The sequence below is a fragment of the Salmo trutta genome, chromosome 14 (assembly GCF_901001165.1).
Source record: "Salmo trutta chromosome 14, fSalTru1.1, whole genome shotgun sequence".
Taxonomy (NCBI): Eukaryota; Metazoa; Chordata; class Actinopteri; order Salmoniformes; family Salmonidae; genus Salmo; species Salmo trutta.
This window is the reverse complement of record NC_042970.1, coordinates 36,488,294-36,496,253: the sequence shown is the minus strand read 5'-3', so window position 1 is coordinate 36,496,253 and position 7,960 is coordinate 36,488,294.

The following is a 7,960-nucleotide window of genomic DNA, read 5'->3' as shown; positions in this document are numbered from 1 at the left end:
TCCTGAGAAAGGCCAAAAACCTAGGAAGAAACCTAGAGAGGAACCAGGCTATGAGGGGTGGCCAGTCCTCTTCTGGCTGTGCCGGGTGGATATTATAACAGAACATGGTCAAGATGTTAAAATGTTCGTAAATGACCAGCATGGTCAAATAATAATAATCATAGTAATTGTCGAGGGTGCAACAAGCACGTCCGGTGAACAGGTCAGGGTTCCATAGCCGCAGGCAGAACAGTTGAAACTGGAGCAGCAGCATGGCCAGGTGGACTGGGGACAGCAAGGAGTCATCATGCCAGGTAGTCCTGAGGCATGGTCCTAGGGCTCAGGTCCTCCGAGAGAAAGAAAGAGAGAAGAGAGAATTAGAGAGAGCATATTTACATTCACACAGGACACCGGATAAGACAAGAGAATACTCCAGATGTAACAGACTGACCCTAGCCCCCCGACACATAAACTACTGCAGCATAAATACTGGAGGCTGAGACAGGAGGGATCAGAAGACACTGTGGCCCCATCCGATGATACCCCCGGACAGGGCCAAACAGGCAGGATATAACCCCACCCACTTTGCCAAAGCACAGCCCCCACACCACTAGAGGGATATCTACAACCACCAACTTACCGTCCGAAGACAAGGCCGAGTATAGCCCACAAAGATCTCCGCCACGGCACAACCCAAGGGGGGGCGCCAACCCAGACAGGAAGACCACGTCAGTGGCTCAACCTACTCAAGTGACGCACCCCTCCCATGGACGGCATGGAAGAACACCAGTAAGTCAATGACTCAGCCCCTGTAAAAGGGTTAGAGGCAGAAAATCCCAGTGGGAAGAGGGGAACCGACAAGGCAGAGACAGCAAGGGCGGTTCGTTGCTCCAGCCTTTCCGTTCACCTTCACACTCCTGGGCCAGACTATACTTAATCATAGGACCTACTGAAGAGATAAGTCTTCAGTAAAGACTTAAAGGTTGAGACTGAGTCTGCGTCTCTCACATGGGTAGGCAGACCATTCCATAAAAATGGAGCTCTATAGGAGAAAGCCCTACCTCCAGCCGTTTGCTTAGAAATTCTAGGGACAATTAGGAGGCCTGCGTCTTGTGACCGTAGCGTACGTGTAGGTATGTACGGCAGGACCAAATCGGAAAGATAGGTAGGAGCAAGCCCATGTAATGCTTTGTAGGTTAGCAGTAAAACCTTGAAATCAGCCCTTGCCTTAACAGGAAGCCAGTGTAGGGAGGCTAGCACTGGAGTAATATGATCAAATTTTTTTGGTTCTAGTCAGGATTCTAGCAGCCGTATTTAGCACTAACTGAAGTTTGTTTAGTGCTTTATCCGGGTAGCCGGAAAGTAGAGCATTGCAGTAGTCGAGCCTAGAAGTAACAAAAGCATGGATTAATTTTTCTGCGTCATTTTTGGACAGAAAGTTTCTGATTTTTGCAATGTTACGTAGATGGAAAAAAGCTGTCCTTGAAGCAGTCTTGATATGTTCTTCAAAAGAGAGATCAGGGTCCAGAGTAACGCCGAGGTCCTTCACAGTTTTATTTGAGACGACTGTACAACCATCCAGATTAATTGTCAGATTCAACAGAAGATCTCTTTGTTTCTTGGGACCTAGGACAAGCATCTCTGTTTTGTCCGAGTTTAAAAGTAGAAAATTTGCAGCCATCCACTTCCTTATGTCTGAAACACAGGCTTCTAGCGAGGGCAATTTTGGGGCTTCACCATGTTTCATTGAAATGTACAGCTGTGTGTCGTCCGCATAGCAGTGAAATTTAACATTATGTTTTCGAATGACATCCCCAAGAGGTAAAATATATAGTGAAAACAATAGTGGTCCTAGAACGGAACCTTGAGGAACACCGAAATTTACAATTGATTTGTCAGAGGACGAACCATTCACAGAGACAAACTGATATCTTTCCGACAGATAAGATCTAAACCAGGCCAGAACTTGTCCATGTAGACCAATTTGGGTTTCCAATCTCTCCAAAAGAATGTGGTGATCGATGGTATCAAAAGCGGCACTAAGATCTAGGAGCATGAGGACAGATGCAGAGCCTCGGTCTGACGTCATTAAAAGGTCATTTACCACCTTCACAAGTGCAGTCTCAGTGCTATGATGGGGTCTAAAACCAGACTGAAGCGTTTCGTATACATTGTTTGTCTTCAGGAAGGCAGTGAGTTGCTGCGCAACAACTTTTTCTAAAATTTTTGAGAGGAATGGAAGATTCGATATAGGCCGATAGTTTTTTATAATTTCTGGTTCAAGATTCGGCTTTTTCAAGAGAGGCTTTATTACTGCCACTTTTAGTGAGCTTGGTACACATCCGGTGGATAGAGAGCCGTTTATTATGTTCAACATAGGAGGGCCAAGCACAGGAAGCAGCTCTTTCAGTAGTTTAGTTGGAATAGGGTCCAGTATGCAGCTTGAGGGTTTGGAGGCCATGATTATTTTCATCATTATGTCAAGAGATATAGTACTAAAACACTTTAGTATCTCCCTTGATCCTAGGTCCTGGCAGAGTTGTGCAGACTCAGGACAATGGAGCCCTGGAGGAATACCCAGATTTAAAGAGGAGTCCGTAATTTGCTTTCTAATGATCATGATCTTTTCCTCAAAGAAGTTCATAAATTTATTACTGCTGAAGTGAAAGCCATCCTCCATTTGCGAATGCTGCTTTTTAGTTAGCTTTGCGACAGTGTCAAAAAGAAATTTCGGATTGTTCTTATTTTCCTCAATTAAGTTGGAAAAATAGGATGATCGTGCAGCAGTGAGGGCTCTTCGATACTGCACGGTACTGTCTTTCCAAGCTAGTCGGAAGACTTCCAGTTTAGTGTGGCGCCATTTCCGTTCCAATTTTCTGGAAGCTTGCTTCAGAGCTCGTGTATTTTCTGTATACCAGGGAGCTAGTTTCTTATGACAGATGTTTTTAATTTTTAGGGGTGCAACTGCATCTAGGGTATTGCGCAAGGTTAAATTGAGTTCCTCGGTTAGGTGGTTAACTGATTCTTGTCCTCTGACGTCCTTGGGTAGGCAGAGGGAGTCTGGAAGGGCATCAAGGAATCTTTGGGTTGTCTGAGAATTTATAGCACGACTTTTAATCTTCCTTGGTTGGGGTCTGAGCAGATTATTTGTTGCAATTGTAAACGCAATAAAATGGTGGTCCGATAATCCAGGATTATGAGGAAAAACATTAAGATCCACAACATTTATTCCATGGGACAAAACTAGGTCCAGAGTATGACTGTGGCAGTGAGTAGGTCCAGAGACATGTTGGACAAAACCCACTGAGTCGATGATGGCTCCGAAAGCCTTTTGGAGTGGGTCTGTGGACTTTTCCATGTGAATGTTAAAGTCACCAAAAATTTGAATATTATCTGCTATGACTACAAGATCCGATAGGAATTCAGGGAACTCAGTAAGGAACACTGCATATGGCCCAGGAGGCCTGTAAACAGTAGCTATAAAAAGTGATTGAGTAGGCTGCATAGATTTCATGACTAGAAGCTCAAAAGACGAAAACGTCATTGTTTTTTTTTTTGTAAATTGAAATTTGCTATCGTAAATGTTAGCAACACCTCCGCCTTTGCCGGATGCACGGGGGGTATGGTCACTAGTGTAACCAGGGGGTGAGGCCTCATTTAACACAGTAAATTCATCAGGCTTAAGCCATGTTTCAGTCAGGCCAATCACATCAAGATTATGATCAGTGATTAGTTCATTGACTATAACTGCCTTGGAAGTGAGGGATCTAACATTAAGTAACCCAATTTTGAGATGTGAAGTATCACAATCTCTTTCAATAATGGCAGGAATGGAGGAGGTCTTTATACTAGTAAGATTACTGAAGCGAACACCGCCATTTTTAATTTTGCCCAACCTAGATCGAGGCACAGACACGGTCTCAATGGGGAAAGCTGAGCTGACTACGCTAACTGTGCTAGTGGCAGACTCCACTAAGCTGGCAGGCTGGCTAACAGCCTGTTGCCTGGCCTGCACCCTATTTCATTGTGGAGCTAGAGGAGTTAGAGCCCTGTCTATGTTTGTAGATAAGATGAGAGCACCCCTCCAGCTAGGATGGAGTCCGTCACTCCTCAGCAGGCCAGGCTTGGTCCTGTTTGTGGGTGAATCCCAGAAAGAGGGCCAGTTATCTACAAATTCTATCTTTTGGGAGGGGCAGAAAACAGTTTTCAACCAGCGATTGAGTTGTGAGACTCTGCTGTAGAGCTCATCACTCCCCCTAACTGGGAGGGGGCCAGAGACAATTAATCGATGCCGACACATCTTTCTAGCTGATTTACACGCTGAAGCTATGTTGCGCTTGGTGACCTCTGACTGTTTCATCCTAACATCGTTGGTGCCGACGTGGATAACAATATCTCTATACTCTCTACACTCGCCAGTTTTAGCTTTAGCCAGCACCGTCTTTAGATTAGCCTTAACGTCGGTAGCCCTGCCCCCCGGTAAACAGTGTATGATCGCTGGATGATTAGTTTTAAGTCTAATACTGCGGGTAATGGAGTCGCCAATGACTAGGGTTTTCAATTTGTCAGAGCTAATGGTGGGAGCCGTCGGCGTCTCAGACCCCACAACGGGAGGAGCAGAGACCAGAGAAGTCTCGGCCTCCGACTCCGACTCGCTTAACGGGGAGAACCGGTTGAAAGTTTCTGTCGGCTGAATAAGCGACACCGGTTGAGCATTCCTACAGCGTTTCCCTCCAGACGCCATGAGAAAGATGTCCGGCTGCGGGGACCGTGCGAGGGGGTTTATACTAACGTTACTATCTGTACTTGCTGGTGGCACGGACGCTGTTTCATCCTTTCCTACACTGAAATGACCCTTGCCTAACGATTGCGTCTGAAGCTGGGCTTGCAGCACAGCTATCCTTGCCGTAAGGCGATCGTTCTCCTGTATATTATGAGTACAACGACTGCAATTAGAAGGCATCATGTTAATGTTACTTAGCTTCGGCTGTTTGAAGTCCTGACGAACCATGTCCAGATAAAACCTCCGGGGTAGGAAAGTTGAATGAAAAAAAAGTTGAGTGAGGGAAAAAGTAAAAATATACGGTAATGAAAAAGTAAAAACCGTCAGGTAGCAAAGTAAAAACGGCAACAAAAACGCACATCAGCGTAAACAAGTCTGCAAGTTGCAAGTGCTTTCTCATCGTCAACTTTGAACAGGGAGTACAGGATGAGACTAAGCAGGCACCCCTGAAGGGCCCCCTTGTTGAAGGTCAGTGTGGCATATGTGTTGTTGGCTACCCTCACCACCTGGTGGCGTCCTGTCAGGGAGTCCAGGATCCAGTTGTAGAGGGAGGTGTTCAGTCCCAAGTTCCTTAGCTTAGTGATGAACTTGGAGGGCACCATTGTTGTTTAACGCTGAGCTGTAGTCAATGAACAGCATTCTCACAAGGGTGTTGTCACGACATTAGGGATCCCCATTGTTCCCGTGGCTGTGCCCTTCCCCGTTCATGCCTTAGACAGTCGATCATTAGGGTCAGGGTTGAGTAGGGAGGCCACCGCTCCTCTGGGTATGGTGACGCAGGGGGGTCACAAGGAGAGAATTAGTCTCTTCCTCATTGACTCTCCTGCGTTTCCCGTGGTGCTAGCCCTACCCTGGTTAGCTTGTCATGACCCCACTGTTTCTTGGCAACGGAGGGCTCTAACGGGGTGGTCGCGAGAGTGCTCGGGGAGGTGTTTAGGGGTTTCCGTTGGTGCTACTACGGTGGAAAGTCCAGACCAGGTCTCCACCGTGCGCATTCCCCCTGAATATGCCGATTTGGCTCTCGCCTTCTCCAAAAAGAAGGCGACTCAATTACCACCCCATCGACGGGGCGATTGTGCGATAAATCTCCTGGTAGACGCCTCACTTCCCAGGAGTCACGTGTATCCCCTCTCACAGGCGGAGATGTATGGAATATGGAAACATGTGACATATGGAAATATATGTCTCCGAATCCCTGGGTCAGGGGTACATTCGGTCCTCCACTTCACCCGCCTCCTCGAGTTTCTTTTTTGTGAGGAAGAAGGAGGGAGGTCTGCGCCCGTATATTGACTACCGAGGCCTAAATCAGATCACGGTGAGATACAGTTACCCGCTACCTCTTATCGCCACGGCGATTGAGTTAATGCACGGGGCGCGCTTCTTCACCAAACTAGATCTCAGGAGTGCTTTTTTATTTTATTTATTTCACCTTTATTTAACCAGGTAGGCAAGTTGAGAACAAGTTCTCATTTACAATTGCGACCTGGCCAAGATAAAGCAAAGCAGTTCGACAACATACAAAAACACAGAGTTACACATGGAGTAAAACAACATACAATCAATGATGCAGTAGAAAAAAAATAAGACTATATACAATGTGAGCAAATGATGTGAGATAATGGAGGTAAAGGCAAAAAAATGCCATGGCGGCAAAGTAAATAAAGTATGGCAAGAAAAAACACTGGAATGGTAGATTTGTAGTTTGAAGAAAGTTAAAAGTTAAAATATAAATAATATGGTGCAAAGGAGCAAAATAAATAAAATAAATAAATACAGTAGGGGAAAAGGTAGTAGTTTGGGCTCAATTAAAGATGGGCTATGTACAGGTGCAGAGATCTGTGAGCTGCTCTGACAGCTGGTGCTTAAAGCTAGTGAGGGAGATAAGTGTTTCCAGTTTTAGAGATTTTTGTAGTTCGTTCCAATCATTGGCAGCTGAGAACTGGAAGGAGAGACGACCAAAGGAGGAGTTGGCTTTAGGGGTGACCAGAGAGATATACCTGCTGGAGCGCGTGCTACAGGTGGGTGCTTACAACCTGGTGCGTATCCGGGAGGGAGACGAGTGGAAGACGGCGTTCAGTACGACCTCAGGGCATTATGAGTACCTCGTCATGCCGTACGGGTTGATGAATGCTCCATCAGTCTTTCAAGCCTTTGTAGACGAGATTTTCAGGGACCTGCACGGGCAGGTGTAGTGCTGTATATTGATGACATTCTGATATACTCCGCTACACGCCCCGAGCATGTGTCCCTGGTGCGCAGGGTGCTTGGTCGACTGTTGGAGCATGACCTGTACGTCAAGGCTGAGAAATGCCTGTTCTTCCAGCAGTCCGTCCCCTTCCTAGGGTACCGCATTTCCACCTCGGGGGTGGAGATGGAGAGTGACCACATTTCAGCCTTGCGTAATTGGCCGACTCCCACCATGGTATAGGAAGTGCAGTGGTTCCTAGGGTTTGCCAATTACTACCAGAGGTTTATCTGGGGTTTTGGTCAGGTAGCGGCTCCCATTACCTTACTGCTGAAGGGGGGCCCGGTACGTTTGCAGTGGTCGGCTGAGGCGGACAGGGCTTTTGGTCACCTGAGGGCTCTGTTTACCTCTTGTCCCATGCTGGCCCATTCGGATCCCTCTTTGGCGTTCATAGTGGAAGTGGACGCGTCCGAGGCTGGGATAGGAGCCGTGCTCTCTCAGAGCTTGGGTACGCCACTGAAGCTTCGCCCCTGTGCCTTCTTCTCGAAGAAGCTCAGCCCGGCGGAGCAAAACTATGACGTGGGGGACCGGGAGCTGTTGGCTGTCGTCAAAGCTCTGAAGGCGTGGAGATATTGGCTTGAGGGGGCTAAACACCCTTTTCTCATCTGGACTGACCACCGCAACCTGGAGTACATCCGGGCAGCGAGGAGACTGAACCCTCGCCAGGCAAGGTGGGCCATGTTTTTCACTCGTTTAGTTTTTTCCCTTTCCTACAGACCGGGTTCCCAAAACGTGAAGACAGACGCACTGTCCCGACTGTATGACACAGAGGAGCGGCCCATGGATCCCACTCCCATAATCCCGGCATCCTGCCTGGTGGCGCCGGTAGTGTGGGAGCTGGACGCGGACATTGAGCAGGCGTTACGTGCAGAGCCCACTCCCCTCCAGTGTCCCGCTGGGCGTCTGTACGTTCCATCTGCTGTCCATGACCGGTTGATCTATTGGGCTCACAT